Here is a 17,013-nt window from a genome sequence, read left to right on the forward strand (position 1 = left end):
AGTATCCAAAGTGGTATATCTGTTTGAGAGGGGGATGGCCACAGAGGACCCCTGCACTACCTGCCTGCGCCTACTACTCTGCCTGTTGGTCACCTGTTCCCTTTCTGCCTGTCCAACCTTTGCCTGCGGTGTGACCAACTGATCAAACGTGATATCCACGATCTCCTCAGCATCGCGGATGGTCCAGTATGTATCTAATCGCAGCTCCAGCGCCTCCTGGGAAACGGGCATGGAGGCGGGCTGGGAGCAGGAAGGGTTCATGCCCCCCGATTCAGCAATTTTCCCCCCCCACTCCCGCCTCCAAACCCACCTCCACGGGGCTTGGAAATTCGAGCCCAAAGTATTTGCTTAATTTCTCTGCCATTTCCTTAGTCCCCATCATAATTTCTCCTGTCTCAGCCTGTAAGAGACCCACATTTACTTTCGGTGCTAGGACTCCAGCTATTCACAATATATATAAATGATCTAGACGAGGGAACTAGATATAATATCTCCAAGTTTGCAGACGACACAAAGCTGGGTGGGCGTGTGTGCAGTGAGGAGGATGCAGAGAAACTCCAGTATGATTTGGACAGGTTGGGTGATTGGGCAGATGCATGGCAAATGCAGTATAATATGGATAAATGCGAGGTTATCCACTTCGGTGGCAAAAACAGGAAGACAGATTATTATCTGAATGGCAATAGATTGAGGAAAGGGGAAGTGCAACGAGACCTGGGTGTCCTTGTGCACTAGTCACTGAAGGTAAGCATGCAGGTGCAGCAGGCAGTTAAGAAGGCAAATGGTATGTTGGCCTTCATAGCGAGAGGATTTGAGTACAGGAGCAAGGAAGTCTTGCTGCAGTTGTACAGGGCCTTGGTGAGACCACGTGCACCCATCATTGTGTGCAGTTTTGGTCACCTTATCTGAGGAAGGGTGTTCTTGCCATGGAGAGAGTGCAGCGAAGATTCACCAGATTGATACCTGGGATGGCAGGAATGACGTATGGGGAGAGATTGGATTGATTAGGCTGATATTCGCTAGAACTTAGAAGAATGAGAGGGGATCTCATTGACACTTATAAAATTCTAACAGGAGTAGACAGACTAGATGCAGGAAGGACGTTCCCGGTGGCGGGGGAGTCCAGAACCAGGGGTCACAGTCTAAGGATAAGGGGTAAGCCATTTAGGACTGAGATGAGGAGGAATTTCTTCACCCAGAGAGTGGTGAACCTGTGGAATTCTCTGCCACACAGGGCAGTTGAGGCCAATTCATTAAATATATTCAAGAAGGAGTTGGATATATTTCTTGAGGCTAAAGGGATTAAGGGATATGGGGAGAAAGCAGGGACAGGGTACTGAATTTGGATGATCAGCCATGATCTCATTAAATGGCGGAGCGGGCTCAATGGGCCAAATGGCCTACTCCTGCTCCTATCTTCTATGTTCCTATATTTCTATGTTTCACTAATCCTTTCCTTTTTACATACCTATAGAAGCTTTTACCGTCTGTTTTTATATCTCTCGCTAGTTTACTCTCATATTCTATTTTCCCTTTCTTTATCAATTTCTTGGTCCTCCTCTGCTGAATTCTAAAATCCTCCCAATCCTCAGGCTTACTACTCTTTTTGGCAACATTATAAGCCTCTTCCTTTGATCTAATACTATCTTTAACTTCTCTTGTTAGCCACGGTTGGACCACCTTTCCTGTGGGATTTTTTGTGCTTTAAAGAATGTATATTTGTTGTAAATTATGTATTAATTCTTTAAATGCTAACCATTGCTTGTCTACTGTCATATCTTTTAATGTAGTTTCCCAATCTACCTTAGCCAACTCGCGTCTCATATCTACGTAGTTTGCTTTATTTAGATTTAAGACCCTAGTTTCGGATTTAACTAAATCACGTTCAAACTCAATATAAAATTCCATCATATTATGGTCACTCTTACCTAATGGCCCCTTTACTACAAAGTTATTAATTAACCCTTTCTCATTGCACAATACTAGATCTAAAATAGCTTGTTCCCTAGTTGGTTCCTCAACATACTGACCTAGAAAACTATCTTGTATACATTCCATGAATTCATCCTCCACACTATTACTGCAAATTTGGTTTGCCCAGTCTATATGTAGATTAAAGTCACCCATAATTATCGTATTACCCTTGTTACATGTGCCGCTAATTTCCTGATTTATATTCTGCCCTACATTACAACTATTGTTTGGGGGCCTATAAATAACTCTCACCAATATTTTCTGCCCCTTGCTGTTTCTTAGCTCCACCCAAACTGATTCTACTTCTTGATTTTCAGAGCTAAGATCCTTTGGGCTAGATTTTCAGTTGCTTGCGCCAGCAGTTAGCGCCTTAAGAGAAGTGATTTTCGGGCGCTATGCGTGTAGCGCCCGGGCGCAGCGCAGTTTGCGCCCCGCCCCAAATTAAGTTGCCCATTAGCGCCGGCGCAAAGTTTAGCGGCCGCCCGGATGCGCGCGCAGAAAATGACGTCACATCCTCGTGCAACGCCCTTTGGCCGCCCCGAATCCAAACTTCAGTCGGACCGCCCCATTGTGCGGCTGGCGTCCAGTGCGTTTGTAAAATGGAACGCAACACACCCTGGGGAGCGCAAATTAAAGGGCCCTCCTCCTGCACTATAATGGAAGGAACCAGTGTGTTGTGAATGGTGTATTTATGTTTCCGGCCACCACCACCACCACCACCACCACCACCTCCTCCTCCTCCTCCTCCTCCTCCTCCTCCTCCTCCTCCTCCTCCTCCTCCTCCTCATCATCATCATCATCATCGTCTTTTCCCCCCCCCAGACTCTGCCTTTGCAAAAAACACATGCACCCTTCCCCTTTAAGAGCTCGGCACCAGAGTGTCTGCCGTGCGCAGCGCTCTGCACCGCCGGCTTAGCGCCTAAAGATAGTAGTGGAACGCCTCTTTTAGCGCTCCACCAACCTCTTAGGGCGAAGCCACTGAATTTCCGGCAACGGGGCGCTACTTTGGGGCGGGCGCTAACTTCGGGCGGGCGCTAAGGTTAGCGCCCCAAAACTGTCTATACTGAAAATCTAGGCCTTTCTCTCTACTGTCTTTATCCCATCCTTTATTATCAGGGCTACCCCTCCTCCTTTTCCATTTTGCCTATCTCTTCTAAAGGTTAAGTATCCTGGAATATTTAGTTCCCAAACTTGGCCACTTTTCAACCACATCTCTCTAATGGTTATTAGATCACACCTATTAATTTCTATCTGCGCTATTAATTCATCTATTTTGTTGCGAATGCTTCTCGCATTCAGATATACTGCCTTTAGCTTTGATTTTTTTCTCTTTTTCCCTGATGCCTTATTACCTTTGTTACTCTCTCTGACCCTTCCTGACCCACTCTGCTTATTTTTACCCAAAACCCTGCTCTGCTCTAGAGCCTTGACATTTCTCTCGCTGCTTTTAAATTTACTCTTTCCTGAATCCTCCCACCACCCCCTTCATTAGTTTAAAGTCCTGTCTACTGCCCTAGTTATTTGGTTCGCCAGGACACTGGTCCCAGCTCGGTTTAAGGGTAGCCCGGCCCAACGGAACAGATCCCTCTTTCCCCAGTACTGGTGCCAATGCCTCATGAACTGAAACCACTTTCTCCCACACCACTCTTTGAGCCACACATTTAAACTTCTAATCTGTTTGTCCCTATGCCAAGTTGCACGTGGCTCAGGTAACAATCCAGAGATAAATATTACCTTTGAGGTTCTGCTTTTTAATTTGGATCCTAGCTCTTTAAACTCCCTCAGCAGAACTTCATTCCTAGTTCTACCTATGTTGTTGGTTCCTACATGGACCACGACAACTGGATCCTCACCCTCCCACTCCATGTTCTTCTCCAGCCGTGAGGAGATGTCTTTAACCCTGGCACCGGGCAGGCAACACAACCTTCGGAAGTCTTGGTAATGGTTGCAGGGAACAGTATCTATCCCCCTGACTATACAGTCACCTACCACAACTACATTCCCTTTCACTCCCCCCACTTTAATGGCCTCCTGCACCATGATGCCATGGTCAATTTTCCCATCCTCCCTGCAGTCCTTGTTCTCATCCATACAGGCAGCAAGTACCTTGGACCTGTTGGACAAGGTCAAGGGCTGAGGCTCCTCCATCACTACATCCTGGGTCCCCATAGCTTCCTGGCTCGCAGTCACATACCCCTGTCCCTGACCATTCTTTTTTTTTTTATTATTCATTGATGGGATGTGGGCGTCACTGGCTGGCTAGGCCTGCATTTAGTGCCCATCTCTAATTGCCCTTGAGAAGATGGTGGTGAGCCGCCTTCTTGAACCGCTGCAGTCCATATGGTGTAGGTACACCCACAATGCTGTTAGGAAGGGAGTTCCAGGATTTTGGCCCAGCGACAGTGAAGGAACGGCGATACAGGTCCAAGTCAGGATGGTGTGTGGCTTGGAGGGGAACTTGTAGGTGGTGATGTTCCCATGCGTCTGCTGCCCTTGTCCTTCTAAGTCGTAGAGGTCGCGGGTTTGGAAGGTGCTGTTGAAGGAGCTTTGGCGAGTTGCTGCAGTGCATCTTGTAGATGGTACACACTGCAGCCACAGTGCGCCGGTGGTGGAGGGAGTGAATGTTGAAGGTGGTGGATGGAGTGCCAATCAAGCGGGCTGCTTTATCCTGAATGGTGTCGAGCTTCTTGAGTGTTGTTGGAGCTGTACTCATCCAGGCAAGTGGAGAGTATTCCATCACACTCCTGACTTGTGCCTTGTAGATGGTGGAAAGGCTTTGGGGAGTCAGGAGGTGAGACACTCGCCACAGAATTCCCAGCCTCTGGCCTGCTCTTGTAGCCACAGTATTTATATGGCTGGTCCAGTTCAGTTTCTGATCAATGGTAACCCCCAGGATGTTGATAGTGGGGGATTCAGCGATGGTAATGCCATTGAATGTCAAGGGGAGATGGTTAGAGTCTCGCTTGTTGGAGATGGTCATTGCCTGGTACTTGTGTGGTGCGAATGTTACTTGCCACTTGTCAGCCCAAGTCTGAATGTTGTCCAGGTCTTGCTGCATATGGACACGGACTGCGTCAGTATCTGACGAGTCTCGAATGGTGCTGAACAGTGTGCAATCATCAGTGAACATCCCCACTTCTGACCTTATGATGGAGGGAAGGTCATTGATGAAACAGCTGAAGATGGTTGGGCCTAGGACACTGCCCTGAGGAACTCCTGCAGTGATGTCACGTGATTGAGATGAATGACCTCCAACAACCACAGTCAACTTCCTTTGTGCTAGGTATGATTCCAACCAATGGAGAGTTTTCCCCTTGATTCCCATTGACTTCAGTTTTGCTAGGGCTCCTTGATGCCACACTCGATCAAATGCTGCCTTGATGTCAAGGGCAGTCACTCTCACCTCACCTCTTGAGTTCAGCTCTTTTGTCCACTATTTCAGAAGTACTGCTTAACCTAAGGGGTGTGACTGCCTCCTGGAACAAAGTGTCCAGGTAACTTTCCCCTTCCCTGATGCATCGCAATGTCTGCAGCTCGGACTCCAGCTCAACAACTCTGAGCCGAAGTTCCTTGAGCTGCAGGCACTTACCACAGATGTGGTTACTCAGGATCTCGTTGGTCTCCACCAACTCCCACACGCTGCAGTTACGACACATCACCTGCACTGCCATCTCTATCTAACCTTAATTTTTTATATAATTAGTTACAGTATTTATTCAAACAATTATTTTTACTGTTAATTTTTAGTTTTAATTAGTTAATTTAGTTTAAGTTATTAATTCAATAAAGTTATAATAGTTAATACTCTCCCAATTCTGAATTTAATCCACTTACCTAACCTAGAGAGCAAAAGAGCTGTACTACTCACGAACCAATCACCTACCTGCTGTCCTGTGACGTCACTCCCTGTTTTTTTAAACCGCCACTCTTGCTCAGGTCCACGCTGTGTCCTGGGCCCTCCCCGCTGTTCTGTGTAAGCTGCCGCTCCCGCTCAGGTCCGCGCTGTGTCCTGGGCCCTTCCCGGTGCTCTCTTTAAACCGCCGCTCCCGCTCAGGTCCGCACTGTATCCTGGGCCCTCCCCGGTGCTCTGTGTAAGCCGCCGCTCCCGCTCAGGTCTGCGCTGTGTCCTGGGTCCTCCCCGCTGTTCTGTGTAAGCTGCCGCTCCCGCTCAGGTCCGCGCTGTGTCCTGGGCCCTCCCCGCTGTTCTGTGTAAGCTGCCGCTCCCGCTCAGGTCCACGCTGTGTCCTGGGCCCTCCCCGCTGTTCTGTGTAAGCTGCCGCTCCCGCTCAGGTCCGCGCTGTGTCCTGGGCCCTCCCCGGTGCTCTCTTTAAACCGCCGCTCCCGCTCAGGTCCGCACTGTATCCTGGGCCCTCCCCGGTGCTCTGTGTAAGCCGCCGCTCCCGCTCAGGTCTGCGCTGTGTCCTGGACCCTCCCCGGTGCTCTGTGTAAGCCGCCGCTCCTGCTCAGGTCTGCGCTGTGTCCTGGGCCCTCCTCGGTGCTCTCTTTAAGCCGCCGCTCCCGCTCAGGTCTGCGCTGTGTCCTGGGCCCTCCTCGGTGCTCTCTTTAAGCCGCCGCTCCCGCTGCCTCTGCTCCCACTCAGGTCCACGTAGGGCTTACTACAGTCCACTTGGGTTGTCACACACAGCAGAAACTTCAAGCAGGCCCTAGTATTCACAAGCACGCACGTGGGTCTCACATCAATTGATTGTAAAATGGTTGTGCCTAATCTTCTATACCTCCCGGCCCCCAACCCGCCTATTCTGCTGAATTCTTGATCTGTGGAGAGTCACTGGCCTCCACTTAAAAACATCAGAAAGCGTGCAAAGAAAGAAGCCTTTCAGCCAATCAAGCCAGTTGCTTCCACAACGTCCAACCTAACTCATCGTGGACGTCATCCCACTTATTTAACCTCCCAAGGGAAAGTTCTGCATAAATATTCCCTGATCTCCAAACATAATTAAATAAAACTCCAGAATATTTATCTATCCCTACGTCTGCAATATTCAATTCCAGCTTGTTGCCCTACGCAAGTAATATTCCCAGCCACAGCAGCACAGAGACCATCATGTTGCCTACAGTATTTGATCATTTCAGTCTATACTTAGCCTTGCAAATCGTATTCAAATGTTAGATGGGCTCCATGTCTTAACATAACAATGGACAGCAGTTAAAAACAGAATGGAATTTATTCCAATGTTGGATGCATTGCTGAGCCGAGTTTTAATGCTATCACTAGGCTCAAAGCAGAAGAATTTGGGAAACAATGAACAAGGTGTGCATTTGCCAAGGATTTTCAGCCACTATGGATTGAAATCAGATGAAATCAGATCAGACCACAGCACTGGTAAAACCGGGTTACTCCCACGGCTTGAACTTCATTATTGCTGACAGATTAGAGGATTTTGAAAGTTATCTTTAGCTTTTGTCTGTGATTCTCTTGGCTTCATGGCAACAGCTCTGATGTGGAACAATTAAGCAAATTTTAGCAGATTTAAAGGGGTTGCCATGGTAGATTGTCTGTGCTGCAAATGTGTTTTTGTTCCTATTTATGACATAGAAGAAAATAATTTACTGGATGCTTTTACATGAAGGTAAGGCCCCTTTTTAGCCATTCAAACGTGTTTATAAATGGTATTGTTTTTATTGAGAAATCTAAATGAAGCACCAAGTCCTATCATGCACAGTGCAGGGCACAACCTAACTTGAAAAGAGTATGAGAGAAGATCAAGCAAAGAATATTGTCAGCTGATGCCAAATGGGTTTTAAAAGCCTATAGGAGAAAGGGTTAAAGGCTATGGAAAAGAGTGGAGTAGGAGTTCCCACTAGTCTAGGATCTAGAATAATTTAAAATTCTCAACCAAATGTTAGATGATCTTTAAATCCCTTCATGGTGTCATCCCTCCCTATCTCTGTAACCTCCTACAGTGATATAACTCCCCCAAAACTTTCCATTCCTCTGACTCCAGCCTCTGGTCATCCCTTCTACTTCAGCCCACCTGTCCTGCCTTCAGCTGCTTAGACCCCACACTCTAGAATTTCTTCCCTAAACCCTCCGCCTGCGCCTCTCCCTCTCCTTTTTTAAGGCCTTCCCTAAAACTCACCTCTTTCACCGAGCTTTTGATCATCGTTTTTTTTGGCTCTCCTCAAGAATTGGATCTGTACTCATTGAGTATTCGATTCCTTTGCAACTTCAGTTTTTGAAGTTCAATTTCAACTGCCAAGCACTTTTAAAAATGTTTATCCGGGGGAAAAAAAGATGATTGAGATCAGGACACATTAGGAATAATAGTGAAGAACGGAGAAAAGATTGTTTAATTGGTCTGAAATGATGTGAGTTCTATAGGAAAGTCCTGTGCCTTGATATGTGCTCACTGTAGGCTAAGCTTCAGGAATTGCTGTAAACATATTAGCCTAGAAATTATGGTTTATGGTATTAGTGGATGGACACTTAACACTTCATATGGCACTCATCTGTCTGCTATTTTAATGCAGGCATTAAGCCATTTATTGTAAAGTCAAGATGGAGATTGCGTTCTCTCAATCTCCATCCATAACTCATTTGAACGAGAGCATATCCAATCAGTCAGGGAAACAGGTGGGAGCTGTATTTAAATATTATAATCAAATTTTAATACATGCTAATGAAGCAAGGGAAATTTCTCATAATTCATACCAGTAATGCAGTGTGCGTTCATCCCAGGCACATATAATAGCTGTTCAAGGCTGCTTGGCTGTGCGCTGACAGGAAATCAGCATTTAAAGGGAAGCTGACATCATTGGACTTGGATTTTTGGAGTTGCATCAACATTTTATAAGTGCGGTTAGGTTGGATTTATTTTTTTGGTGCCATCATACTTCTATTATATTTGTGCCAAGAGTTTCAGTGTTGCAATTTTCAGCTGGAGCCAGTTAAATTTGGAGCATGGATATTCCTATGGAAATACCTTTATATTAATGCTAATTGGATGAAGAAGAGAAGGAGCAAAGGAAGGATGCCAGCAAGCAGGTAAGTGACTTTGGACTAGAGGCAGACATCCACACCTGCTGTTAATCTAGCACCATAATAGACAAGCAGCGGCACACATATACCTGCATTTATCCAAGGAATTCTGTTTTTCTGGACTGTAATTCAACAGAGAGACTGTGATAAAATTGTGATGCATGCTGACATCTGGGGGTAGAGTTTCCGCTTTGGGCGCAATCGGTGATCCGGGCGCAAATTGCGCCCAAAATTGCATTGGCTTCGAGAAGTGTTTTTAGTTCACAAATTTCCACTCAAACTCATTCGCATATCGCTAAACGTAGACTCTGCCATGAACAAGTGCAATCGGACAACGTTTCAGAAGGTAAATTTTGCTTTAAAAAAATATTCCTTGATATGTTTAAGAGTGGTAACTTGGCGCAGTTTGATTAATACAGCTGAAAATGGGTTTATCACAAAAAATAATCATTTTATTCACAGTGTCTAGTCCACCACCTGTGAGTAACCCAATTTTAAATAACTGAAATACAAAAAGGAAATACCGCGGATGCTGGAAATCTGAAATAAAAACAGAAAATGCTGGAGAAACTCAGCAGGTCAGGCAGCATCTGTGAAGAGAGAAACAGAGTTAACGTTTAAGGTCGATGACCTTTAAATAACTGAAAATGACTTTAACAGAACTATACAGAACCATTTACTAGTTACATTGGTGTACAGCAAATAAGCAGACAGGGCCTCGGTTTTAACACCTCATCTGAAAGACGGCACCTCCGACAGTGCAGCACTCCCTCAGCACTCCACTGAAGGTCTAGTTTTCTTTTGCGCTCAAGTCTCCGGAGTGGGACTTGAAACCACAACCTTCTGATTCAGAGACAAGAGGGCTACCAACTGGGCCACGGCTGACACTAGGGCCGCGATTTCACCATCGGAGACGGGATTGCGGCGGGAGAGGTCGCTGGTGGGTCCCGGTCCTGCTCCCAGCTCCAGCCGCTCTGTGAAAAGGATTTTCCCCTGACTGGGCTTGTTAAGCCCACCCTCCGAGGTTCCCGGTCAATTGAAGGAAGCGGGTCAGATGACGTCATTTGATGACGTGTCATCAGCCAGTTTCCTCAAAGGGACCATGGCCACATTCATTTTGACATTTGTGCTGTCAGTGTTCTACAGCATTGAGGTGCTGCAAATACTGACAAGCACTGCACAGAGGTGCACGGCTACACCTAGGCTCACGCATGAATCCCTCCATATGCTTATGGAGGGAGTCGCAGCAGGCAGGGAGGTTCTTTTCCCCTCCAAGGGTGGAAGAGCTCTCCCCAGAAGACCAACACAGCCTGGTTGCACATTGCACAGGAGGGCACAAGCAGGGATGTCGTCAGGCGACCAGGCTGCAGTGGCGCAATCCTTTCAATGATCTCAGTAGATCACGAAACGTTACTGCAAAGCCACACTCAACCTCATCCTGCTGTGCCACTCATCACATCCCCATCACTCTGCCTTCCCTACCCTACTCCTGCACATCCTTCCTCACACCAACTTACCTTGCACCTCCACCCATCCTGCTCGATCTATATTATCACTTCCCCATCTCACTAGCCACCCCTTACACTCACCCACAACCTACTGCAAGCATACAAACTAACAACACACAAGGGTAGGCACTTGGGTGGTTTAGCCAATGTTCTTGTGAAGTTTCTGTTAATGTGTTGTCAAACATTGAAATCTATATTTTCAACACTTTACCTTATTGAACAGATCTGTGCTCACCTTTGGAAGTGTCTTAGTGAGTTCCAGTGAATGGTGAGACATAACTTCCCTGCCCCCACCCCCACCTCAATTGCGATGAGTGTGAAAGGAATGGCTTGGACATTGTAGGGATGCTTTATGGTGCTGGTGTGGGGTGGTGTCAACCTGGCGCATCATGTGGCAGCCAGGGTGTACAGCGTCAAGTGAAGTAAATCTGGCCATGGTGATGCCATCACTGCCCTCCCGGGCAGCAATGATGTCAGGTGCTGATGCCCTGTGTCCTGTGCAGCATCAGGTGATTGCGGAGAAGTTTGGTGCTGTTGTTGGATAACAAAAGAAATTAAAGCTAGTGTTAAGTCAAAGGAGGAAGCTTATAAAGTTGCCAGAAAAAGCAATCAGCCTGAGGATTGGGATCATTTTAGAAATCAGCAAAGGGGGACCAAGAAATTGATAAAGAAAGGGAAAATGGAATATGAGCACAAACTAGCGAAAAATATAAAAACAGATTGTAAAACCTTCTATTGATATGTGAAAAGGAAAAGACTGGCAAAGGTATATGTAGGTCCTTTACAGTCAGAGACAGGAGAATTTATAATGGGGAATGAGGAAATGGCTGAGAAAAGAAATACTTTGTTTCTGTCTTCACGGAGGAAGACACAAAAACCCTCCCAGAAATACGAGAAAACCAAGGATGTGGTGAGAATGAGGAACTTAAAGAAATTATTATTAGTGAAAAAAACAGTACTAGCAAAATTAATGGGACTAAAAGTCGATAAATCTCAAGGACCGGATGACCTACATACTAGGGTTTTGAAAGAGGTGGCCATTGGGTTAGCGGACGCATTGGTTGTCATCTTCCAAAATTCTGCAGGTTCTGGAACGGTTCCTGCAGATTGGAGGATAGCAAATGTAACCCCGCTATTTAAGAAAGGAGGGAGAGAGAAAACGGGGAGCTACAGACCTGTTAGCCTCACATCAGTAGTTGGGAAAATGCTGGAATCTATTATAAAGAGTGCAATAACTGGGCACTTAGGAACTAAGAGTAAGATTGGGCAGTCAACATGGATTTATGAAAGGGAAGTCCTGATTGACAAATTATTGGAGTTCTTTGAGGATGTAACTAGTGGAGCAGACAAAGGGGAACTGGTAGATGTGGTGTATTTGGATTTTCATAAGGCCTTTGGTAAGGTCCCACACAAGAGGTTGGTGAACAAAATTAGGGCACATGGAATTGGGGGTAATATACTAGCATGGATTGAGAATTGGTTAACATAGAAACATAGAAACATAGAAGATAGGAGCAGGAGTAGGCCATTCGGCCCCTCGAACCTGCTCCGACATTCAGTGAGATCATGGCTGATCATCCAAACTCAGTACCCTGTCCCTGCCTTCTCCCCATATCCCTTGATCCCTTTAGCATTAAGAAATATATCTAACTCCTTCTTGAATATATTTAATGAATTGGCCTCAATTGCCTTCTGTGGTAGAGAATTCCACAGGTTCACCACTCTCTGGATGAAGAAATTCCTCCTCATCTCTGTCCTAAATGGTTTACCCCTTATCTTTAGACTGTGACCCCTGGTTCTGGACTCCCCTGCCATCGGGAACATCCTTCCTACATCTAGTCTGTCTAGTCCTGTTAGAATTTTATAAGTTTCAATGAGATCCCCTCTCATTCTTCTAAACTCCAGCGGCTATAAGCCCAATCCACCCGATCTCTCCTCATACGTCAGTCCTGCCATCCCAGGTATCAGTTTGGTGAATCTTCGCTGCACTCCCTCCATGGCAAGAAAATCCTTCCTCATATAAGGCGACCAAAACTGCACACAATACTCAAGGTGTGGTCTCACCAAGGCCCTGTACAACTGCAGCAAGCCATCCTTGTTCCTGTACTCGAACCCTCTCGCTACAAAGGCCAACATACCATTTGTCTTCTTAACCGCCTGCTACACCTGCATGCTTACCTTCAGCAACTGGTGCACAAGGACACCCAGGTCTCGTTGCACTTCCCCTTCTCCCAATCTATTGCCGTTCAGATAATAATCTGCCTTCCTGTTTTTGCCACCAAAGTGGATAACATCGCATTTATCCACATTATACTGCATCTGCCATGCATCTGCCCAATCACCCAACCTGTCCAAATCGTACTGGAGTTTCTCTGCATCCTCCTCACAGCACACACGCCCACCCAGCTTTGTGTCATCTGCAAACTTGGAGATACTACATCTAGTTCCCTTGTCTAGATCATTAATATATATTGTGAATAGCTGGGGTCCAAGGACCGAGCCCTGCGATACCCCACTAGTCACTGCCTGCCACTCGGATAAAGACCCATTTATTCCAACTCTTTGCTTCCTGTCTGCCAACCAGTTCTCTATCCAAGTCAGTACCTTACCCACAATCCCATGTGCCTTAACTTTACATGCTAATCTCTTATGCGGGACCTTATCGAAGGCCTTCTGAAAGTCCAAATACACAACATCCACTGGTTCTCCCTTATCTATTCTATCAGTTACATCCTCAAAAAATTCCAGTAGATTAGTCAAGCACGATTTACCTTTTGTAAATCCATGTTGACTTTGTCCGATCCTGTTACTGTTTTCCAAGTGCTCTGCTATTACATCTCTTATAATGGACTCTAGCATTTTCCCCACTACCGATGTCAGGCTTACCGTTCTATAATTCCGCATTTTCTCTCTACCACCTTTTTTGAATAGTGGGGTAACATTAGCTACCCTCCAATCCTTGGGAACTGTTCCAGAGTCTATAGAATTTTGGAAGATGACCAGCAATGCATCTACTATTTCCAGGGCCACGTCCTTAAGTACCCTAGGATGTAGATTATCAGGCCCTGGGGATCTATTGGCCTTCAATCCTGTCAATTTCCCTAACACCATTTCCCTGCAAATACTGATTTCATTCAATTCCTTCCTCTCATTAGACCCTATGTTCCCCGACATCTCTGGGAGGTTATTTGTGTCCTCCTTTGTGAAGACAGAAGCAAAGTATGTATTTAATTGGTATGCCATTTCTTTGTTCCCCATTATAAATTCCCCTGATTCTGACTGCAAGGGACCTATGCTTGACGTCAACAATCTTTTTCTCTTCACATATCTATAGAAGCTTTTACAGTCAGTTTTTATGTTCCTTGAAAGCTTACTCTCATACTCTATTTTCCCCCTCTTAATTAATCCCTTTGTCCTCCTTTGCTGAATCCTAAACTGCTCCCAACCCTCAGGTTTGCTGCTTTTTCTGGCCAATTTATCTGTCCTCTCCTTGGATCTTATGCTATCCCTAATTTCCCTTGTTAGCCACGGTTGAGTCACTTTTTTGTTTTATTTTTATGCCAAACAGGAATGAACAAATTCTGTAGTTCATCCATGCGATCTTTAAATGTTTGCCATTGTCTATCCACCGACAACCCTTTAAGTAACATTCCCCAATCCAGCCTACCCAACTCACGTCTCATACCATTGTCATTTCCTTTATTTAAATTCAGGACCCTAGTCTCTGAGTCAAATACCTCACTCTCCATCTTAATGAAGAATTCTATCATATTATGATCGCTCCGCCCCAAGGGGCCTCGCACAACAAGATTGCTAATTATTCCTTTCTCATTACATAATACCCAGTCTAAGATGGCCTGCTCTCTAGTTGACTCCTCAACATATTCGTCCAGGAAACCATCCCATATACACTCCAGGAATACCTCCTCCACAGTATTGTTACTAATTTGGTTACCCCAATCTATATGTAGATTAAAGTCACCCATGATAACTGCTGTGCCCTTATTGCATGCATCTCTAACTTCCCGTTTAATGCCATCCCCAACCTCTGCATTACTGTTTGGGGGTCTGTATACAACTCATACTAACATTTTCTGCCTCTTGGTATTCCTCAGCTCTACCCATACAGATTCCACATCATCAGAGCTAATATCCTTCCTTACAATCGTGTTAATCTCCTCTTTAACCAGCAATGCTACCCCACCTCCTTTTCCTTTTTGCCTGTCTTTCCTGAATATTGAATAGATAGGCGTTTCTGCGGCCGCAAATGAGACTCCAGGATGGTGTGTTGCCTCCCTGGTGCAAGGGTCACGGATGTCTCAGAGCGGCTGCAGAACATTTTGGAAGGGGAGGGTGAACAGCCAGTTGTCGTGGTGCATATAGGTACCAACGATATAGGTAAAAACCCGGATGAGGTCCTAAAAGCTGAATATAGGCAGTTAGGAGGTAAATTAGAAAATAGGACCTCAAGTGCCACGTGCTAGTCAGAGTAGAAATAGAAGGATATTTCAGATGAATACGTGGCTAGAGGAATGGTGCCAGGGGGAGGGATTCAAGTTCCTGGGACATTGGAACCGGTTCTGGGGGGTGGGACCAGTTCAAATCGGATGGTTTGCTCCTGGGCAAGGCTGGAACCGATGTCCTAGGGGGTGTGTTTGCTAGTGCTCTGGGGGAGGGTTTAAACTAAGATGGCAGGAGGTTGGGAACCTGAGCAGGGGGACAGAGGAAAGGGAAACAAGGGTAAAAGCAAAAGAAAGGAAGGAGAAAAACAAAAGTGGCAGTCAGAGAAATCAATGGTTTAAATCAAACATGGCCACAGTAAATAATAATTCGAATAGGTCTAAGAGCATTAAAAAAATAAGCCTGAAGGCTTTGTGTCTTAATGCGAGGAGCATTCATAATAAGGTGGATGAATTGGCTGTGCAAATAGAGGTAAACAAATATGATTTAGTTGGGATTACGGAAACGTGGCTCAAGGATGGCCAAGGCTGGGAACTCAACATCCAGGGGTATTCGATATTCAGGAAAGATAGGCAAAAAGGAAAGGGAGGTGGGGTAGCATTACTGTTAAAGAAGGGATTAACACAATTGTAAGGAAGGATATTAGCTCTGATGATGTGGAATCTGTATGGTTAGAATTGAGAAATACCAAGGGGCAGAAAACATTAGTGGGAGTGGTATATAGAATTCCAAACAGTAAGGCGGAGGTTGGAGATGGCATTAAAAGGGAAATTAAAGAAGCGTGCATTAAAGGCACAGCAAGTCATCATGGGTGACTTTAATTTACATATAGATTGGGCTAACCAAATGAGTAACAATACTGTGGAGGAGGAATTCCTGGAGTGCTTACGGGATGGTTTCCTGGACCAATATGTCGAGGAACCAACCAGAGATCAGGCCATCTTAGACTGGGTATTATGTAACGAGAAAGGATTAATTAGCAATTTTGTTGTACGAGGCCCCTTGTGTCGGAGCGATCATAATATGATCGAATTCTTCATTAAGATGGAGAATGAAGTAGTTGACTCAGAGACTAGGGTCCTAAATTTAAATAAAGGAAACTACGATGGTCTGAGGCACGAGTTGGGTAGGATTGATTGGGGAATGTCACTCAAAGGGTTGACGGTGGATAGGCAATGGCAAACACTCAAAGACCGCATGGATGAACTGCAGAAAATGTTCATCCCAGTTTGGCACAAAAATAAAACAAAAAAGGTGACTGAACCGTGGCTAACAAGGGAAATTAGGGATAGCATAAGCTCCAAGGAGAGGACATACAAATTGGCCAGAAAAAGCAATAATCCTGAGGATTGGGAGCAATTTAGGATTCAACAAAGGAGGATAAAGGGATTAATTAAGAAGGGGAAGATAGAATATGAGAGTAAGCTTGTAGGGAACATAAAAACTGACTGTAAAAGCTTTTATAGATATGTGAAGAGAAAAAGATTGGTGAAGTCAAGCATAGGTCCCTTGCAGTCAGAATCAGGGGAGTTTATAATGGGGAACAAAGAAATGGCAGACCAACTAAATACATATTTTGATTCTGTCTTCACAAAGGAGGACACAAATAACCTCCCAGAGATGCCGGGGAACATAGGGTCTAATGAAAGGGAGGAACTGAAAGAAATCAGTATTTGTAGGGAAATGGTGTTAGGGAAATTAATGGGATTGAAGGCCGATAAATCCCCAGGGCCTGATAATCTACATCCTAGGGTACTTAAAGAAGTGGCCCTAGAAATAGTAGATGCATTGCTGATCATCTTCCAACATTCGATGGAATCTGGAAGAGTACCCATGGATTGGAGGGTAGCTAATGTTACCCCACTATTCAAAAAAGGTGGTAGAGAGAAAACGCGGAATTACAGACCGGTAAACCTAACATCGGTAGTGGGGAAAATGCTAGAGTCCATTATAAAAGATATAATAGCAGAGCACTTGAAAAACAGTGACAGGGTCGGACAAATTCAACATGGATTCACAAAAGGCAAATCGTGCTTGACTAATCTACTGGAATTTTTTGAGGATGTAACT

Source organism: Somniosus microcephalus, chromosome 2, assembly GCF_052327205.1.
Source record: "Somniosus microcephalus isolate GS21.2 chromosome 2, FLI_Smic_1.0, whole genome shotgun sequence".
Classification (NCBI taxonomy): domain Eukaryota; kingdom Metazoa; phylum Chordata; class Chondrichthyes; order Squaliformes; family Somniosidae; genus Somniosus; species Somniosus microcephalus.